This window comes from Drosophila melanogaster, chromosome 3L, assembly GCF_000001215.4.
Source record: "Drosophila melanogaster chromosome 3L".
NCBI classification, from domain to species: domain Eukaryota; kingdom Metazoa; phylum Arthropoda; class Insecta; order Diptera; family Drosophilidae; genus Drosophila; species Drosophila melanogaster.
Genome location: NT_037436.4, coordinates 19,175,058 through 19,197,086, shown reverse-complemented (window position 1 = coordinate 19,197,086; position 22,029 = coordinate 19,175,058). Strand labels below are relative to the sequence as shown.

The window sequence follows — 22,029 nt, the reverse complement described above, 5'->3', positions numbered from 1 at the left end:
GCGAATCAGCATCAGCTAAGCAAACAACATTGCACTGCCAAACTGCGGATGGGAAAATCAGCATGCAAATAAAATAAAATAAGCGAGTAAGAAAAACAATCAAATAAATGTGGCAAAACATTCTATAAGAGAAATTATAGTTACCCTGCGAAAACATAGTCCACAAATATTGGGTTTTATTTCAAAAGTACAAAATTATAATTCAAAAAGGATTTGTCAAGCTTTATAATAGGGTTTGTTAATAGGTACGATTATTTGCACCTTATTCTCATCTATGAGCCTGATATTTATGTTTTATAAACGTTTACCATATATATGGTATATGCAATAGAACAATTTTATATAGCCTTCGATTTATTTCAGTCCATTATACCCAATAGTCCTCACAGGGTATTCAGCTAAGCGAAAAAAATTGTCGCGAGCAAATCATAAATAGCTGGTAAACGAAGTTACCGACTGGCAGGAGCCATGCAAAGAGTCGAGTCGACTTAGCTCCGGTTTTTCCTTTGGCTTCTGCTGCCGGATTTTCACGCTGGCGACGAGGCGCAAATAGGACGACAGCCACATATCGAAATTTCCCCAAAAAGCACCTCCCCCTTTGACCCAACAGGCACAGATGTGTGTAGGCGCATTAATGTGCCGGCAAAAAAGAAATATATATATACATATATATAGGATAGGAAAATGGAAAATACTTTTTTGTGATTTATGGGAATGTGTGGAGGAGCCCCGGAGATTTGCTGTAAATGCGTGCCCCCCGCCTCCCTATACCCCCGCTCGCCCAGCACCTTCTCAATGTCACACACAAAAATGTTTTACAAGCAATTTTCCAGCTGGTTTTTATGTGTGTTTGTGCATTCGTTTAACTATTTGGGCATAAAATATGACAACGATCCCCCGCACTTTTTCCGCACAATCTATAAGCTAAATTGTTTTTGCCTGTCGCCAGTTTATGGCCACGTGTTGGTGTCCTTCTGGCCTCTCACAACTTCCTCCTCCTTCGCACTTTTCCCACACATGCTTGTTATTTTTTCGAGTGGAGTTTGGATGGAGTATGGAAAATTTTAATAGCCAGTTGGCAATTTTTTTTTGAGCTCAAGGCAAACGCCCGGCGTAAATTTGTCAAAAGCAATAGAATACAGTGGAGATATTGCCTTTTAGTTACTACTAATAGCATACTAGAAATAATTACTGCTATTTTTTATTTATCGTATTTTTATTGCCATAACAACTATTTTTAACTGTTTTATTTTTTTGTTAGTGATTCCTTTTTGCAGATCTTATTGGAATACCGAATGTCTTGTCTTTTATTTCGAGCTCCGACTTACAGTTAACTCCCCATCAAGTTTTTATTTGACTATCTGTTGCTAAACGTTTAGTTATTGTTTTACAACTATTTTGTGGCGTACTATTGATATTTTTAAAAGGTAATTTCAAATATTGTACATACAATACAGTACTAAGCCAACACTGTTTAGGTGCTTGCCCCATGAAGTTGTAACATTTTTAAGTTGTTGCTGGCGCTCTCGAGTGGCATAAATCTTCAAGCCATCAACTTCAACAATGTATCGTTGTCTCTTGAGACTGCCACAGTGCCTCCCCATCTCGGATCCCCCAAATCTCAGTCTCGCTGTCTTTCTCCAAACCGTCAAGTTCAAGAGGCACTTGTCGCGGATTTTAACAACTTTATAGACACAATGGGCAGAAGAAATCCGCGAGCGAAGAGGCTGCCACAGCCACAAAAACTTTGCGTGTGCCACTTGTAAGCAATTTCAACTGTCAATAGCTTCGAAATCCGAATATTAACGAACATAAACAAATGAGCGAAACAGAAAAACTGCTTAGGTTGACACCCAACCGAGTCAAATGGCTCAAAGCAGCCGGCCTGGCGATGGAAACTTGTTTCTTGCCCCGGGCACTTCCCGCACCAAATATGGCATGTGGTATCGGTGCGAGTGTATTGGCAAGCCCATTTTGCTGATTTCGCAAGAGCAAAGTGTGGCGGTAAAAGTATCTGCATGATTTGTATCTCGCAGATACAAAAAGGCGCCAACCGTTGCCGTTCATCCATCAGCAACTGTGACAAATGTCCGTTTCACAACCTTCGGGTAGCCGCTTCGAATCAATTTGCCCGGGTTACTTCGCATACACCCAAGAGCCATAACTAAATCATAATTTATTGGCCCTAACCCCAGCTGGCCGGATTCCAGCCTCGCCATTTCCCCAATGCCCATTGCCCGCAAATAATTTCATTTTTTCACCGCTCTCCGGCCAAAGGAAACATTTTCAACAGTGGGTGGAGCTGTGAATATTGGCCATTAAATTTATGCCCAGAGATAATAACACAAGCGGCAAGTCGTTATAAGTACAGGGGCAAAACGCAGGATGGATATGGCAGGGACCGAGCCAAAAGAGCGCGGAGCGGAGGATGCGACGACTAAAAATAAAATTATTGCTTGGCAAACTCGTCTCGAGATGCAAAGGCAGCGATAGAGAGACTGACTGGGACTCGTACCACTACTCCCCAGTCCCATGATTCAGCTCCAGGTGGCAACTGCAGTGGATTGCGGCCAGGAGTCGGGGGGAGGGGGTCAGAGCTTTGGAGCTGGGATTGAAACCCTGCCGAGAGCTGGACCTGGGCACCTTGGCCAATTACCCAAAGCCCCGCCATTCGCTTTCCGTCGGTTACCCTCGGAATGGTCTCCTAACCACAGAACCGTGGTGCAAATCAACAAGCAATATGCTGTTCTTTCTAATTTTAATTTATTTAAATATAAGCACCCTTAAATATTTATTTTATATTTTATATTCTTTGATGTTTAGAACTCCTTCACAAAGCTTAACATTTTGAATCTCTCAATCCTTTCAATTCACATTTCCCCTTGTTTCAGTCTACCAGGAACCACTGTGCAGTCCTGCGACTCGTTTTGTATCTGGTTGCAACAATATTTGGTTGCCAACTTGGCCAATGTATCAACAGCATTTAGGCTGCTGCCTGCTGTAGCTCCTCGGCCTTCTGCTTCTTCCGATTCTCCCGATTCCGCTCCTGTTACTCCAAGTGGCTGGTATTGGATCGCTTGGTTTGGGCCCGTGTTTGTGTTTGCGTTTGGGCTCGGGCCTCACTTTTGGTAAACATGTGTGGACGCGGGGAGCTAGAGGCCCTTGGCTAGCAGATTCCCTTCTTGTAGGCAGCGACTAACAGCCAAGGCACACATCGACATCCACATCCTCGTTTTCGTCCCTTTGCTTAGTTAACTATGCAGTCAGCCTTTCGTGTGTTTTGCCCACTCCCTGGTACTTGGATTCATATCTGATATTGCCAGAAGCTTACCTTCCTCCCCTGCGTTTTGCCCCTTTTGTGTTGCTGTTGTTATTGGCCAACACATCCAATGGATCCACAAAGTCATCAGCATCAGCTTCAGTATCATCCTCGCAGTGTGCAGATGCTATGGCCCAGTGGAGAGCTGTTTAACTGTTTGTCTCAACCACCCGGTGGCAGTCTGTTTGGCCTGCTAATATGCAAACAGAGCTGCCAACTTAATGAAATTGAAATGAGCAAATTAGACAACGTTTGTGCAATGGGCAATAGGGGATTTGGCTGCGACGACAGTGCCGAGAAAATAACCCCCGTGCTGCATTGGAGGCGCAGATGAGAGCCCTAATAGCCGGGAACATCTGACTTTGAATTATTGAGAATCGCAGAGGGAGGTCATTTATGCACAGCCAGGTTACTTTTATGAGAAGCGCAGAGAAGGGCGCAAAACAATTTCTTTACAACGTGGCTGCAAGAGTGGTTGTAAAAGAGTGGTCTTACAAGAACTGAACTTGTTATTATTCAGCTTAAATGTGAATCTTCTTAAGAATCATAATCAGAATAATCATTTAATAGGTTTAAATAAGAATCGTTTGCTGTTCTCAACACTTAAGATATAGCCAAAGCCCCTGCAAAACATTGCGTCCCATTTGCATTTCTCGAAGAAAAAAAGATAAAGGAAAGCCGATGAATCAAACAGAATGGACTGCCCTTCATGCCCAAAACGAAATCATTTCAGACATTTCTGCATTAGCCAAAGCCCATAAATCTCTCATCTCAATTTCTCAACTTAGCAGCTGCTGCCACATGGAAAAACTAGTCTAGCCATTAGGACACTCTCCAATAAAAATGCAACTCCCACAAATCGCACAAAAAGCACCCTGGCGAGTGGAGGTGAAAGGAGAAATTGGAGATACAAACTCACATGTCATGGACTTCGCTGGGATGCAACTTCGATACCGAAACACACTGATAGATACAAACGACTTCATGACTGCACAAAAGAACCCTGACGATGATGATGATTTGCACAAAAAACAAGTGGAAAAGGAAATTTATTTTTTCAACTGTCTGCATCATTGAATTGGCTGGGCAAACGAACGAATTGATGAATTGCCCTGGCTCAAGTGGCAACAGTTTAGACCAAGGAATACGGGGATAGATCAATAAATGGACGGAGCGGAGTATCGACTCATTAACTTGAAGTCCATCACTGCACATCTTTTGTTTATTGAAGTTTAGCATAAGGCTGAGCTAAGCCGTCATGGTCTCTCTCATAAAAATTTATGTTAATTTCTTTTAGAGCCCCGACTGCAATCTGTGACTGCATGCGTAATGAGCTGGGGGCCAAGTTATGTAAACAACCGGGAGAGGAATGAAAAAGAAAGAGTTCCCCTCCCTCCACTTGCAGCTCATTAAAACATCACGAACAAATCAAAAATTTAAATAATGATTAACGCCAGCCCGAATAGTTCCGATATATCTATATGTTCATCCACCTACAACGGCAGAATCGTCCCTCTTCCTCGAAAACTTCATGCTACAATTGAGAATTTCTACGAAAGATGCTCGTTTTGTGAAAATGCAGTGTAAACATTTAAAGTAAACAAAATAGCTCGACGCCGACGTGAGCTCAACAAATTAACTGCAGCCGTTTTCGAGGAGACAACGCGTCGTATGAGCAACCGTCGCAGCATTTGTGTGGATTTATTTGTATTTATTTTCCAGTCAATATAAACTATGTGAATTTTTACTGTACATAAAGGCAGTGCGAACAAAAAACGACCGGGAACATATAGGAGCAGCCATAGTTGGGGCTAAGTAAATAAATCAAATGCAACAGCGCACGATCCAAATAGTTGAGATGACTTCAGTCGCATCGGCTTGAGTTTGGTTTTTTTCTTCGTATTTTCCTGGAAGTGCAAGCCAAGCTGACGGGACAAGAGTTTTGTAAATAAACAAAGCTGATAAACTTTGAAATAAATTCCGGAGTTGCACTCGGTAATCTCTCTATTCAAAGGGCGAAAGATTTCTCTATTGATTAGTGCCGATGCCATAAACGATTGAATGCTTCTTTTGTTGGCAGCTAGAGGATTATCTTGGTGCCTTATGCTGATCTGGATTTTTATAAATCTACAATATAAATCACTTTAATTACTAGTGGTAGGTTTTTTAGTGTTATCTCATTACTACTACACGATTTCTCTTGCTTCATTTAGGTATATGTACACGACTAAGACTAACTCAATATACTTTTGATTCAAGCTTAAGGCATTTGTGTATAAAACAGGAGAAGCATTAAGGTTTCCATCTTATCTCTTACCATTTTTGCTTGGTCTAGTATACTTTAAATATAAATTGCTGCTTGCATTAATCCCTCGCCCTAGCCAAAAATGCCCTCCGCTTTTATCCGAAAAACCGCCATGGAATAGTTTTTGTTGTGCATTAAAATTCCTCGAGTGTAATCTACTAGAAACGTTACGCTTGCAACCTGCCAAACTTTAGCTAGCCACACACAGCCATCTAAATGTACATTTACCCCAGGGTTCAGGACCTAATCTCAAAGCCCAGGCAACAGGAGGAGCTGCACGGCAGAGAATCCTGGGGATTCCCCATTTCGAGTCAAAGTCATTTGCCAAAAACTGTGCAACAACAACAGCTCATCAACACCTTTAGTCAGCCATTTTTCAACATGGCGATAATATGGCCACACAAGGCACAGCTGGGGAAATGTACACTGAGAAAATAGTATCAGGTTTAGGTTGTGAGATAAGATATAACATATGATAAAAAAAGGCAAAACGATAGAGCTTCTAGTGTATGAGCTTCTAGCTAAGGAAGCCAATCAAATCCTAATAAAACGACGAGGGCAAACAAACCAATTTTTTTTTTGCGTGTGGAAGGGACCCGGAATAGCGAGGCAAATACGCAAAAACCCGGCGCACACTAAATCCACTTAAATTAATTGCAAAAGGTGATTACGTTGCTGTTTTGCCTGTGGAGTGCGGACTTTTTGCCTGGCAGCAAACAGACAGCGAGCAGACAGCTGAGAAATGAGACCGCCCCTCCTGGATTTGCCACGCAGGATATCAAGGAGCTGCAGTAGGGACTTAGGTCCTGCGACCGGGCAAACGTCGCCATTTCTCTAACGCCAGCGGGCAATGGCAAACACTCGACGACAGGCTGCGAAGCTGTAGCTGTGGAAAGATATGCAGCAAGTCCTTCGTCCTGGCATCAGGACCCTCCATATCCCCACTTCCCCCCCCCCCCCATATTCATTAATGGCCTTGCATGGCTGCACTGAGAGAAAATATATCTAGTGCTGCTTGTTCATAACTCTTTAAAGAATACATTCGAAAGTAAATTTTCCAATAGCAATACACTCTAGTTTGTTCAGAATTTTAAGCTGTTTCATTTAAACAGTGAAATATTCTTTACTGGGGACCACACTTTTTTTCCAAGTTTAAAATGTTGCAGGTGACTGTCTCTTCATCTTTGCAAAGTAATTTGCAAAGAGGCGCGGCGGGAAAATGTCTGTGGTGGCGGTAGGTGTGGGAAAACAGAAAGCAAGTGCCGCCAAAATGCAGTCAAGGATAAAACGGCAACGGCACGGGATGCCAGGATACCAATAACAGCAGATGAAGGCATCCTGTTTCGCTCAAGGCTGCTCATCTGCTCTTGTTCTTGCCGTCCTCTTACGCACTCGTTGGGCGACAAGGTGTTAAGGTGTCTCGATGTCATTAACTGTCATCTGCGCTCGCAATTTCCGTTCATGCGGGCTTATAAATTGCGAGAAGAATAGGGACAAGATGTCAAAGTTCATGCCAAGTGAACTTGGTAATAACAGTGATCGACAAAGAATTTATTTTATTTATTTATTACATAAGCTGACGGAAACAGGGGCTATCTATAAAAAATATTGAAATAATAATATTACAATATAATATAATAATATTAATCGATGTCATCGTATAAACATTGTTTTCCACGATGCGACTTTGAAATCCCGCCCCCAACTCCCTATTTTTTTTTTTTTTTGCATACGTGCGTGTTTGTGTGCTTAAAATGTCATTAAAGCACGGAAGGGGCGTGACTGCGAGGACATTTTCAGGACGAGACCCGAACAGGGAAGTCCAAACGCAGCACCAGCAGCAAAAAACCAGAAACCAGAGACCAGAAGCCAATCGAACAAATATTCCCCACTCGACAGCTCATAAAGAGCATCGAGATGTCTTCGACACGCAGATAAAAGCCAAAAACATCCTTAATCAGCGCCGAGAGGTTTCCCCGCCTTCTCTTTGCTCCTGTGGGTGGGCGTGGCATTTGGGAAATTTATTGATAATTGATTATTGCTTCGTTAGGTCGCGTTTAAGGCGGCGTTTTGTGGTTCGGCGCTTATCTCTTTCTCTTGTTTGTTGCTGCAAATTGAAAATGCAAATTGCCCAGATGATTGCTCCTCCGGATTCCCGTTCCGCTTTTCCCACTCTGATTTTCCGCTATCCTCACGACTGCAGTGTTTTTGTTGTCTTCTCGTGCCTTTTGATGTTTCGGCGGCGGCTTCCTTTGGGTAAAGCAAATTTTCATAAATTTTTAAAACAAACACACGAGTTGCCTGGACAAAAAAGCTAAGAAAAATCTGGGAGCGGGAAGAAAAGCGAAAAGCTGAGTCTCGATTGGAGTTGGGCTTGGTGGCTTTTTAACGCCATTTTGTGGCTACCCTGTAAACTGAGGGAGTTTGTGTTAATAGAGTGGATAATTAAAAAAAAATTTCAATACAAAATATTTTTTTAAATTTAGTTATCATTTGGCATTTATTATGTAAATAGGATTTCTTTCTACATTGCCTTTTTGACAGCATCTAGAATCTTAGTTCATTAATGAGCAGCATTATTCCAAATTAGCGGGCTTTAATTTAATCCCTTACACACAGCACAGGGTATCCGATTATTCATCAAACTCCACAACAATGAATACCATTTTTTACTGCCTTTGTTGGTGCCTTTGTTGTTGTTGTTGCTAGGACGTGCCTATGTGCATTGCTTTTGCTCACCTTTTGAGCTTTTAAATTATTTTCCAAGCACGTAGCTTCTGTCGGCTGTTTGCGTATTTAAACATGGCCATCATGGGCGTCTGGATGAGGGGGGGGAGAGGGGATGAGGTGGCTTATGGGGCGGGCGGTGTCCCGAAGAAATGCAGGGGACTGGGTTGAAAAGCGCGTAGCGGCATTTGCTTTGCCGTTGCCTTTAAAAGGATTTGCGCAATTTGCGTTTTATTTTAGGGGTTCGAGGGGTGTGGATGGGGGGGTTTGTTTTTTTTTTTTGAAGGGGGTTCCTGGGGAGCCAGGGCTTTTGGGGGTGTGATGGGTTCGGGTTGTTGACAAACAAACAGTGGCGTTGAGTGACGCCGAAGACAGGCGAAGTGAGGCAAAGGACCTAGGATATGCTGAACAGGACAAGCGGCAAGCTTTGTGTTTGACAATGTCCTTGCTGATGTCGCGTTTCGCCCCCACAGTCGCCCCTTTCCGTACGTGACTTGCATTTTATTTCGCCCCAAAACCCAGCCCACAACCCACAGCCCACGCCTTTCCACCATCCGCCCAGCGAAGAAACTCGTTAGTAATTTACGAAAAGGGAAAAAGGAAAGAGAGATCACGCCACAGATAGAAATGCGGAAAACCGGGGATTCAGCTAGCTGCATGTTTTCAAAGCAATCAAATGCTCGTCTATATTCATATGGGAATAGTTGCGCTGCGCGGCCATCTAAAAATATATAGACTCTACAGTTTTTGTGAAGTGCCCGCATGTCTGTACTTTTTTTCGTTCGTATTCCTTAACTGCAAATAATTCCATCATCAGTTGGGCGAACAGAGCCGAAAAATTTTCGGGAATTTAATAGAAACAGAAACCGGCAAGGGCAACGATTGATAGCCACTTGAAAAGCGGCCTCTGGTTTGCCTTCAATATCAGGTGCACTGACAAAAATCAGCAGTAGGTACGTTAGTTAAATGGCTCCCTCGTTGTTCCTTAAACATTGCTTAAAATTAAAAAAATATATAATAGGCTTTAAATATATTCAAAAATTGTATTGGAAATAAAATAATAGTATTCAATAATCTCAATAAAGGTCCTTTAAGAGAACTAGTAACTTTTTGGTTTTATATATTTGCTGACATTGCACAGTGCACTCTGAACCGAGTTCGTTGGGTGGGCTTTTGGCACAGTGGGACACAATGAGAAGTGCACTTGCCCACAAACTACTCCTGCAATTGGGGCTCCCAGATCGCAGCATGTGGAGCGGTGGAGAACATTTGTGGGTTTCGGGTGGTTTTTTGGGCCTTATTCAATCCTTAATGGCCTCAGTCGCAGCGTCGAAAGAGTTATTGAAAATGTTTTATTGTGTGCATTTGATTGCTGTAAGTGTTGAGGTCCTCCACCAGCTCGGCCTGGTGTCTAACTTATAAATATTTCAATAACATTTGAAGTGCGCCTGCCTCGCCGACTGCCGGCTGGATCCCCAACCAACGCCCCCCTTCCGCCCATTTCCGAAATGTAAATGCACTTTCCATTGTGCGCTGGTGTCTAGTGCTTTGGCACTCTAGATTTAGATCGCAGCCATGGCACTTGCCATATTTGGATTACCAATCCTAACTTCAAAATATATCCACTGCCAAGGGATAATTGAGGAGGATTATGGGACTAGATCATCATTATAATACCTATGACAATTAAAAGCAATTTTATTAATGTTAAAGTAAAGGAAATACAGCTGTTAAGGATATAGAGAAGGTAACATATACCTCGCTTAAATATTCAAACTTTGTAGAATTTATTTACTGTTTAAATTAAATGTTATATATTCAACATATTTTCGATTTGAGCTGTAACGTAAATCAATTACTTTATAAATATTATATTTGCTTATTTACAAACTTGTCCATTTTTATTTCAATATCCCACCGAAATGCCGAAAATGCATTTGCGAAACATCTCGATCTAGTGCACCGCATAAACACTCCTTCTGACCATATTTGAACGGGCTTACGGACTGTGTTAGCCAGCATTTGTTGGCTCGCTAGATGAATTCTATGGCACGTTCGATATGGTTCGATATGCACACACATAGACGGCAAACACTTTCAATTGCGAGAGAGTGTGTGTTTGGGCTTTAAAAACTTTCCACAGCCGGGCCAAAAGAGTTTCGACCCATCGACTGATGCAATCGTGGCTCACTCCATTTTCCCGCCGGCACGAAAAAAGACGTCGAAGCCTTTCGGCCTGGCCTAGAAAAGTTTAACTCAATTACGGGCCCAGTCGGCACACGTGACTAACTGGGATTCTGTATCAGATGAGGTAAGGTTAGCCGAGGTTATTTGAGCATGGTCGCAATGGAATGGAGTGAGCCCAAAAGCTGGCCAAGCATTAAGCAGGTCGACTCGGGCCACCTACAAATCCCCTTTTCAAAACTCATTAGCACAAATTTGTGCCTTTCAATACAAGTTAGGAGGCAAATCTGCGGAGAGCAGCCGGGTTCCTTAGATTATTGTGGGGGAGTCCGCTGGGCTAATTTGGGCTAGCTGACAAAATTTATGCTGATTGTGGGGCAATTTTCGAAAATTCCTACCGTCTACTGTTGGAAAATTTGCGGGTTGCCTGCGAGCCATGAGTTCGGGAACCTTTGGCCCTAAAATAAGAAATGTTCTCTTTCTGTTTTCCATAACAAGTACAAGGCACTCAGCCATGAAACAATGGAAATAAAATAATAGAAACCTTTTCCTTTCCTGTTTTAGTTACCCTTTGAGAGTATTGGCTTAAATTGTTAGGTTGGGTCAGTTTTTTTTTTTTAAGATTTTAGGTGAGAGAAAATGGAAATAATTGGAAAGTAACCCAAAGTGTTCCTCTGCCTGCTCTAAATTATTCTTGAGACAAATTATTCTAGGAGTGTATATTTTTAAGGATAACATATAGATATTTAGGATTGTTTAACCCCTTGTGCCTAACTTGAAACCAAAGTTCTATGCATTTTTAATCTAATTTTGAACCGTTTTGTTTTCTTTTTCAGATCCAGCCTGACTTTTGTCTAATTTATTGAGTGCAGCCGCCGAACAAGGTAAGCAAAAAAGAGTTTAACCTTTTTTAGTACCCCAATCTATATATGCAAAGTAGAGTTAAATGAAACAGAGCTTGCGGAGTTGGGTGAAGAGGTCCTACTCGACTCCTTGTGCATATATAAAATGTTTAAGAAGCAGCGTTCTTTCGGTCGTCGCTTGGTTTCAGTTTCCGCTTTTGGCTTTCGCTTTTTCATTTCCGCCTAATAAACTACATAATTAAACTGGCAGGCAATGGGATTAAAGGATTCAGTGGCTGAGAGCCCCGAAGGAGTCCAACTCACACACACTCACTTGAGCATTCGAGTTGGTTTCTGGCCTCAGCCAAAGTTTCGTTCACGAATTAAGCTAAATTAATTTTTGTTCCTTGCCGGCGTTGTTGCCAATGCTACTTAAGTCCTTTGACTTTTGCCTCGTTTGATGATGGAACTCTGGTCGTTAGTAGTCCCTGCTTCTAATATATGTGCTTGTCTCGTAGCATCGCCTTAAATTAATGATGTGTTTTATGCGCTCCTCTTGTTGTTGGTCATGCCGAAGAAAAAAGTATATTAGGGCAAAGAAGGCAAAAAATCACAGCAAATGCTATTTAGACGACGAAAGCGCAGCATTAGCAGTAAATAAAATAGGATAATGCGACAAGTCGACCGCAAGGCAGCAGCTAACTACAGGATCGGAAATTAGGGGCATACAAAAAGAAGGGTTCGTGGTGGTGAATATAATTTAGAAAGGCCACGACGACTGGAAAATTAGCTACTTCAGTAGATAACTATTACTAAGGCCATAAACAATTCAAAATATGTATGTCCTAAAAACTTCTGCTGTAATAATACATTTTACATATGTATATACATACATACATGCCAAATATTAGGGATCTAGTGTGTCCCTTAATTAGGCTTAGATTAAAAGCCCCAACGAAATCCCCCACAGATTGAATTAACCCAGTTGAGACGATTTATTGCCCGAAAGAGTATCGCAAACAGGACAGATGCTGCAATGCAGGAAGCCAAAGGATGTGGAACTCTTGGCTATGACAGGCCAAAGGATTATGTGTCCTTAGCCAGCGTTCTCTTTGTGTCTCCAGTTATCTGGTTCTCGTAAGCCAGCAATTTTTCATTGAATAGGAGACCGCAGGAAGCAGGGGCGTTACACCTGGCCTCCAGAATAAACCACAAAACCGTAGAAACTCTTTCCCTACCGAATGACTTAATACAATCTGACTGCTGGCATCGATGAAGACAAACAGAATCAGGTGTGTAAACAATATTTCGGGGTACAAATCGGTCTCGCAAGCCGGAATCAGAAATCTGTTTAGCCCAGAATGTGGATTGCTCCGAGTTCTTACACAAATATTTTGACAAAACGCCTGCTGTTTTCCACATAAATATTTATATTTGCCCCGAATGCACCACACACACACACACACACACACACCAAATACCCACTCTCCCGGCAGCCGAAACCCGAAGGATTCGGAGTATCTTATCGTGGCATCTCTACCTGCCGCAGACTTCGAACATGGACCAGCATCATTGTATCTGTATCTCTGTATCTGTATCTTCTGACATCACACGGGCGCATTAATCTGTCGTGCGTACACAAATTCTGGACCTCTTTCCTCGTCCTCGGAAATCGAATCCACAATCCACAAAAATGCAGTTAAATAAATTACAAACGCTCTGTCACCCAGCGGTCGAGGAGTTTTTTGGAGTCACATGTCGCGGGTTTATCGTTCGCCGGGCATCGCCTGGCTTTTCTTATTCGAAGTTTACTCTTTAATGAATTTCTTGGTTCTGGCTCAACTTCTCCACTTCTCCTTTTATCCTGTCCCCGATCTGCGTGCTAATGAAATAAATGCCCGGACAGCGGAGTCGTTCTCGAATGGGTTCTCAAGTTACCCGCTGCCTTGGAACACGAACATGAGCAATCTGTGACATTGCCCACATATGGTAAACGCTCGCGGCCAATAAAAAAAAAAAGTAAAAACTACTAAGGGGACTCGAAAATACGATACTGAAAAAAATGCATATAGGAATTATGAGACAGTCATGGCACATAAATTCCTCAATGTGTGTGGGATCCTACCCAAAACTGCTGGGGAGTGTTTCTTTCGAGCTTGGAAAAGAGTAATCTCGGAGAAATCTTGCTGGGGAGTTCGGCTTGTTGAACAAGTTTATTAGATTGATTTATTCTCGGGAATATTTGTTTGTCTCGATCGTAATTTCATTATTTGTTTGTTATTTAAATTGTGCCGCCAATTAATATGTTGTGTGATTTATTATTTAAGGAGTGCAATTAGCATTTCATGGAATTAAAGCTTATTTTGAAGAAGTCTTTAAGATTTTAGAATGATTTATTCAAGCCCTAAGTAAAACACTTTGTATAATTAAAACGAAGATCCTAATAATAATTACATTTTTTAATCACTTTCAAGTGAAATGCATATTAAATGTATATTATCCTTTGATTATAGGTTGTTTATAGACTTCCCCTAGAAAAATAATCACACTTCGTACACAAACCAATTGACATTGGCCATAAATATTCCTCAACTAACTCCTTGCACTGCTGGCTGCTTAATTATTAATTTCGCATTTACCGCAAAACGTTTATTGGACTTCGTGTTCCGTTGCCGGTATCCACTTAGGCCCCAACCACCCGATTCTCCGATTCACCAATCCGAATCCAAGGAAGCCGCAAGGAAGTCGAAAGCAATCTTCCCCAGTCGTCGAACTTATTTCCTCAATTGCATAAATCGAACAGAAATTTGTGTTTTGGCGCGTGTCACGAATGAGCAAAACAAGTTAAAAGACCCGAAAAAGAACCGAAAAAACCAAAGCGTCCAACTCCTGCTCTCTAATTTTCCTGGGCTTTTGAGACAATGTGACAAAATCTGGCCCACAGCCGCCCCCAAATATCAGTCTATAGTCTGTTTGTCACCCAAGTCATTTACATGCTCCGCCCGACTACGTGACTCACATACATATAGTTGGGCACTCCGGCCCTCCAAGATATTTCTGTGGGGATTTCTGTGGTTGCCCGCCCGACTTGGCCTGGGCCACATTTGATCAAAATGCGAGCGTCCGCCGGGAGACCGAAGCCCAGACTGGGACTCAAGTGAGTCACGAACGCCGTCGATAAAATATTTAAAATTCATTTCTAACATTTTAGCCCGCTCTGCTCATCACCAACACATCGATTACTCATGCCCCCGAAGTTTGAACCGTAAACTGCAGCAGTTGAATGCAGTCTGGAAAATTAGATAATCATAGTTAGCCAGATGTAAAATTAAACAGCCACTCAAACTTATCAATATTCTATAAAATGCATATGAATTTTATATATTTTCCATTTCATATAAAAATGTGAGTCATGTAAGGTTCAAAAGAATGACTTTTTAATAATTTCTCTAAGCTCAAGCCGAAATGTCTGCCTTTTTTTCACTTAGCAGAAATATGTGAAGCTTTTATTCCGAGTGTAGATAACTGTGCTTATAACTGCAAGTTTTGTGTTGGCTCTGCCATATCTTGATAAGTCTCGAGTTGTGCTTTGATTTATGCCCGTGTCGGTCGCACTCACCTGGCCAAGATTGCATCGAAAGTAAATAGCGCAGGAATCGTTTGGCGTCGAGAGCCAAACCACCTGGGGTGGTCGGTTGCCTCAATAAAAGTTGCACTCCCATTCGCACTCGCAATTGCAATTGCCATTGCCATTGCAGTAGCAGTTTATTAGTTTTTCTATTGAATTACATATCAATACATTTCTCATCGCAGTGCGCGTGAGTGCAGATAGATAGATAGCTCAGATATCTATAGCCCCATAAAGCCTTTGGTTTCCGATACAAGTCATGTGTTGTGTGTGCTGTTTGCGGGTGTTGATTGTTTGTCATAAATATCTGAGCTGCATTTTATTGCTGCCACCTAAGGGGTTTCTCCCGATGGCAAATTGTGCATGAATAGAATTGGCGCAATTCACACATTCATAAAATCTTGATAATACCCTAAAATCTTTAATAAGATATTTCTGTTCCTTGCTCCCATTAGGGCCTCTAATCATAGGGGCCTCTAAATCAGGTTATTTCAAAATCATGCACTTGTGAATTGGTTTTTAAGTTTACCAATAATGAGTAATTTTCGAAATGAATTTTCTCTGCTTGATGATATCCTTAGCCTTCGGTTTATCCTTGACAAATATTGAATCCGTGTTACAGCCATAAACACTTTTTTTCGGTCTTATCGCGACCCGACGTTGTCTCTATCATATTTTATATACATTTTCTATTTATTATTACATGTTATATGGGGTCTTGAGTACCCCTCTTCCCACATTCTGTTGATAAACTGGGCTGCCACTCACCTAGAACCCAATCCCCAACTCCCGAACCGCCGTCACTTCAGTTGAGTTCGATTCCTTTGTTGATTTTTCTAGATTTGAAGCACTGATTGTGCGCGCATTTTACAACCGTGCCCGTAACCATATTCCCCATATTTTCCCGCCCTGCCCGATTTATTTTCCGGGCAAGGTGTGAATTGTGGAGGAACCGAACCGAACTGAGCTGAACTGAACTGAACTGAACTGAAACTGCAGTGCGGTATTGGAACTCAGTCTGTCCGTCTCTTTGCTTTTTTGATCGACAGCTTGCCTAAAACTGTCAACGCGTTTCTTTATTTCTGTTTCAGTTTCGGTTTCGAGTTTGATTTCGATGGCGGTACCAGTTCCCATTCCCCACATCCTGTGTTTTATGGCACATTTCTTCGATTTCCAGCGATTTGTTTAAGTTGCAGCCGCATTGTGTTTGCACGGTTGCACAGTAGATTGTCGTCGCAATTGCCGCTGTCACCAAGGTTTTCCCTATCGGGACTATAGGTGCTTTATATCACAGTCGACTGAACGGATCGGGTTTACCCTCCGCTTCCGAACCGACGCTTAGATTAAGATTAAGGGCGTCAATTGTCGGCATGGACTCCGCATCTATATGATGTCAAAATATGAATTCGGTTGCCATAAATCAGATTCGTGGTTAACAATGGTCAGGAAGATGGCCTATGGCGGTGAAGAGTTCTTGTATTGCGTCTAATTAATGGGGTGGTATGTAACCCCACTGTTTGTAAGAGAAGGAAAATTATAAAGAAAACATTTTCGATTAACCCTAACTCACACTCTTATGATGCAATATTAAAGAGTTTCCTCAAATGAATTAAAGTGGCTCCTATTTTTACCTTTTTTTCCCATTGCACCGTAGTGGCAAAGAACATTTAATCAATTTCCCATAAATCACATGCCAAATCAGCTCGATGTCTGGCTACTTGAAAGGTTCTTTAGAGCTTCCATCTAAGCTCATGCACTCCCACAATTTTCCTACTCTACAGTTCATATCATGACTGCAGAAAATTGCTTAACTATATGGAAAATTGACAAGTTTTGATGGCTGACAGTGCGGTTGAGCCGCGCTGGCTTTTCCACATTTTCCCGCACAGTTGGGTTATGCATGATTTGCAGTGAAAAATGCATAAATGGAAAAGGAAAACTTGATCATAAACTGCTGGCCACCAAAATGGTAGCTTAACCATTTTCCCTTCGGCAACTCGTTTACTTTTCATTCTTGACATGGCGTGCTGCAGTGCATTTGCCGTTTGGAATTATTTCAGCGATTCTGGCCAATTTCGAAATAGAAAAAGTTTGTTAGCTGCTTTTGTTTTTCCACGATGATTGACAGTGGTTAACGGGGGACGGGTTCAAAAGTTGATTGAACCTCGGCGACAGTTTCTGCTTTTTGGAGGCGAGGTTCCCTCAATCGATTCCGGAAAAATGGGTAAACAATTTGTTAACGGTGGATGGCATTAAGCGATCCATAATATTGTCTAAACAGAAAGTAATTTTCAAAGCGCAGAACCTCAGGAGTCGAGACTCCTTTTCTACGTCCTGTTCTCTGCACTGGAAGAAACGGGCCCTAACTAAATATAATATATAAAAAATTTTTCAGAAAAAATCATTGAATGGAATAGTTTCTCATTTAAGAGGACATGTTAGCATAACAATATTAACACTCAATTATTTAGCATAGCTAATGTCAAACAATTGGATTATTCTAAATATACTTATACTAAGATGTGAAAGATCTCTCATATGGAAAGCAAGTCCTACGAACTATCTTTCTCTCAGTGTGCATTTTCCTGACCTGACTATTGGGACCAACCGCAGTCACAGACGAGACATGTCAACTGCTAATGTCACTTAAATGCCAGTGCCGCGTCTATCACAACCTTCCTCCTTGCGTTCCCCTACTCTCCCCTCCCTTTCCTATCCATCCCTCAACAGTCGTCCTGTTCTGGTGCATGTGTGTCCTTTGCTTTCTTTTGTGTCCTTTTGAGAAAATGCCAGGACTACATCCGCTTAGGCGTGCTGGAAATTGGATTTTCACAGCTGCCAGACAGAAACGCATTGAATGCTCCGGAGCGAAGGCCATTGAGTTGCTCTGAGATTTAACACGCTTTAGATTTCTTCCCGCTTTGTCTCCATGGGAATTTCGCAGTGCTCGCTGTCCAGTTGATTCGTCATAGGGTCTCGGCCCGCTCAATCCCCATCCATTTTGGGCAATTTCAAGCCTCATTATTAGCACTGGCTGCCCAAGCAATAAACCAAAACAAATTTCCCCTAATTACATTGGCAAATACTCATTTCAATTGAGTCTTCAGGGATTTGAATTCCAAGGCTTCGCAGATTTCACAGGTAATGGTAAATGGGAGTATTCTGTACTCTGTCGCTAGGGAATAATTAACACAAATGTGGTAGGGAAGCAGATGAAATATGACTGCCATTTGTAAGGATCTAATCAAACAAATAAAAAAATATTTTAAATTCAATATTGGTTTTAAGCGGTATGTTACGGTTGCCTATTCTAATCAATAGCGTCCACTAAATTGCTTCCATTTCCCGTGCATTATGTGTTTTCGCACATTGCCAAGCACCTACCATTCACATTAACCCATAGATTTATCCCGGCATCAATCCATCCATCTGTTCACCGGGATAACCGTGGCCAAATCCATTCAGCTGGACCAACTTCCGTCGGCCATTTTGTCGGAGTCGGAGATCCAAAGTAATTTCCTTCGCCACTAAACTGTGCGGTCGATGACAGATAATCTGAGTCCAGAATCCTGAATCCTGGAGCCGGGTCGGGGTCCACTTCCCTTTAACCGCAGAGCCCCATGAATAATTCGCAACTTCTCCGGAACTGGTGCCCTCTCTTTCTCGCCACTGCATCCATCTCTTTCTCTTCGCATACGACCATCTTCCTCTCTGCGACTCCGAAATGGCAAATGCATTGAATGATTTATTTGGTGTGATTGCTTCACACACACATACTGTATTCGTATATATGTATGTATATAGGCGATATAGTGCCACCGATTTCTCTTTGATTTCCCTTTGGCAGCAATCAAACAGTCGTTGCCGCTTGCGGTCAACAGAGGGCGCCAGAAGTACACTGGGAATTGGGGGAGAGCTCAGTGCAGTGCTCAGTGCTCAGTGGGCTTTTGTGAATTTTAATTGCCACGTTTGCCAAAGTGTTTTGATTGCTTTGTCATTGCACTAATCAGCACTTGTTCTCACTGCCTCACTTGGGGGCATTTATTAATTATAAATTCCCTTCGATGGCTCAAAGCGCAGGGAGCAAAAAGCGACAGGGGGCGCCACTCAATCGTTCGTTCCATTGATTTCTTTCGAAGCTTCAAGAGGGAATCAAGCCCTCTCCGTCGACATCCATAGCCCCTCCCTCTCACTCTTTCGCTGGCCGCTGTAAAAAGCATTTTCAATTGAGATTTATTGTGGCGTGTATTGGTTTAGGGGGCGTGGCAGCTTCGGCTTCACTCGCTTTGCATTTTTCAGCTCACTACTTTACAGAGCAGTTCCGTTCTTGTACCCTTAGATCCGGAGGGGGCTTAGAACACTTTGTGCAGAACAATACCATAATCTTAAGAAGTAATATTACTTGTTCACAACTTGTACCTATCACATTCATATATAAGTTCTATTAAACCATTGCAATCAAAAAAGATGACCCATCATTTGATCATAAATTTATGAATACTTCATAAATTATACAGCAGTACAAAAGCACTCCGCACAAGAGTATTTCCATATTCGATATGCCAATGTATCCTAATTTTCCATTTTTTTTTTACTCAGTTCAGAACAGAAGCTCTACTCTTGGTGCCTTTAGTTAAGTTTTTAGATTGAAATTTATTGTGGAGAGGGCTCCCCCTTTTTTCCGCCTCTGCTGGCAAAGTCAATTCCTTTGATTTGTGGCGCTTTTGCGTGCAATTTTTTAAATTGAAAATCACTGCCTGAGCGCAATCCTTTTTACATCCTTGCCTTCAAATGAATTCGTTTCGTTTCGATTCGCTTCGCTTTTTTTGCTTCAAATTTTTGTGTGAAATATGCAGCACTCGTATTTACTTTTATCGAGATTTATGCGCCACAATTGATATTGAGGTTAATAAATTGAAGGCTGTGCTGTGCCAGAAACCGAAAAACTGAATCGAAACCAGAGCCCAAAACTGTAACCCAATCACTTTTCAAATTGAGCTCAAGTGCAGCCAAGGCGAAATTCGTTTCGGTTTTATTTCTCTAAAGTTCATTTTAGAGTAACGCAAAGGTCACTTGACTAGTTAACCCTTTGGCATGGATTTCGGTTTTCCGTTCTGCTTGACCTTGACCAGTTATTGTCTGACTCTAACTGCGTTTCCCAACCGCTTTCCCAAATTCACCGGAACCTTCCTGCTTACTTTTGAGTATTTTCCTTTTCATGCCACAACGGAATTTTATGGCAGTCAGGTCAAATGTGCACATTTCGTTGCCTATTTGACAGTTTGGAGTGTTAAGTAAGTTTCAATTGGCAGCTGGCCGAAAATGGAGTCTATCGTCATTCCGGCCGGAAGGGAAATGTGGAAATTGTGCTCAACCAGTTGACCGGTTGCAAAGTAAGACCACTGAATTTTAGATGTATTTAAATTTTATAACACCAATACCATCTATCTAATAATTATTCATAGGCTATATGCTCATTATTATATAATCTGTCATGTTATAAAAAATGTATATAAAATACTTTAGTATATATGGTTATGAACTCCCACAATAGAGTTTCCGAAGTTTACATAATATCCGCCTAGTTGGAAACTCTCAAAGAACCGTAAGGGAAACTTTACGGAAAGTTCAACAAACACCACGCACTTTCCGAACTCTCCTCCCTGGGCACCTCATAAATATGATTTTAATCGATTTCGGCACACTCACATTTGCGCCCGACAACATTCAAAAATCCATTCGAAAACAATGAAAAAGCAATCAAATCGTGTTCCCCTTTTTTCGGAAATATTCTAGCTAAACTTAACCACATACACGAGCGCAGAAACAAATTGGAAACTTTGTAGTAAAAGTTTGCCGTAAAAAGGATATGCTAGAGGTTCGGGGGACAAATGACAAAAATTTTGCGCATATTTTTGTAGCCAAGGGAAAATTGCGAGTGCCAACTGCGGAGCGGCAAACAAGTTGAGTTAATGTTGAAAAAGCCAGAGCACCAGAGCAGAAGTCAAAGTTTGTTGTTTTCCCGGGTTTCTGTGTAGATTTTGACAGTCGTAGAACTCGATATGTGTCGATAAACTGTCCCTATACATATCTGCTCCCTACACTCGGCTCCTTTGGCTTTAAATGCACATTTCTCCAACTTCGGTTCGTTTGGTCTTTGGACTGCTCATTGTTGGTATCTGATTTCAGCAACTGCAGTTGGCCCCTCGACCTGGCCCCGCCCACTAGACCCACCACCACTGCCCACTGCCACTCCCACTCCAGCTTCGCCTCCCCCGCCCCGATTTGTCACTAGTTTCGGTTTTGGCCAAAGTTTTTGGCTTTCAACTTTTGTTTAGTGGAGCAACGACCAAAGCAATGAACCAACCCGAAAAGCAGTTGTCGCTCGATTTGTCTTCCTTGCTATCTCCACACTGAAAGAAAATGAGGGGTCTTTCGAAATTATGTAGAATCTAGAATTCGTTCCATCGAAAGATACCTTCATTTTGATTGATAACAAATAGCTTAATCTAGAACGTAACAAATATCTGTGAATGTAAAGATATTTTTCAAAGTTGACCTGATGAGCTTTTGCCCCTCAAAGTCAAGACTTTTCTCCCTGTGTAGCTGCTCCTGTTTCCTGTCTCCAGCTTCTGTCTTTCTTGGATGCTTTGGCATGTTGCACATTGTTTGCCGCACTGCAATTGTTCCGCTCAGTTGATCCGGCGACCCCTTTAATCTTTCGCCCCTCCCGGATATTTTGAATTTTTATTTTAGCAAAGTTTTTTCATTTGCTCCAGAGTAAGGCGAAATTCCATCATGTCGGCTAAGGTTTTCCCCACTTTGACTTAATGAATTGGAAGCGATATCCAGAGTTGGCAACATCTGGGCCAAGTAATTTGTAGAGCAAAAGCTAAGTGAATTTTTTCATATGAGCATTCATTCCGGTAACTTACAAGCTCAATTATGCGGTAGCTAAAGTCGAACATACTGTTTATAGAACCCAGGTTCTTTTATGTACATATATACATATATAACATATATA

General features: G+C 41.9%; 1 protein-coding gene and 1 long non-coding RNA gene across 3 annotated transcripts in view; both read left to right on the top strand.

Annotated features, from left to right (window-relative positions):
• Positions 1-22,029, top strand: part of fz2 (frizzled 2) — a 94,399-nt gene that overhangs the window by 38,287 nt on the left and 34,083 nt on the right. For both annotated transcript variants that reach the window (NM_001275107.1, NM_001144499.3), the window contains one exon: positions 11,372-11,419. The gene's annotated coding sequence lies outside the window, so the exon portion shown is untranslated. The remainder of the gene's footprint in view (positions 1-11,371; positions 11,420-22,029) is intronic.
• On the top strand, positions 12,361-13,089 carry lncRNA:CR45941 (long non-coding RNA:CR45941). The gene has a single exon (NR_133276.1). It is a non-coding gene; the product is annotated as a long non-coding RNA:CR45941 (long non-coding RNA).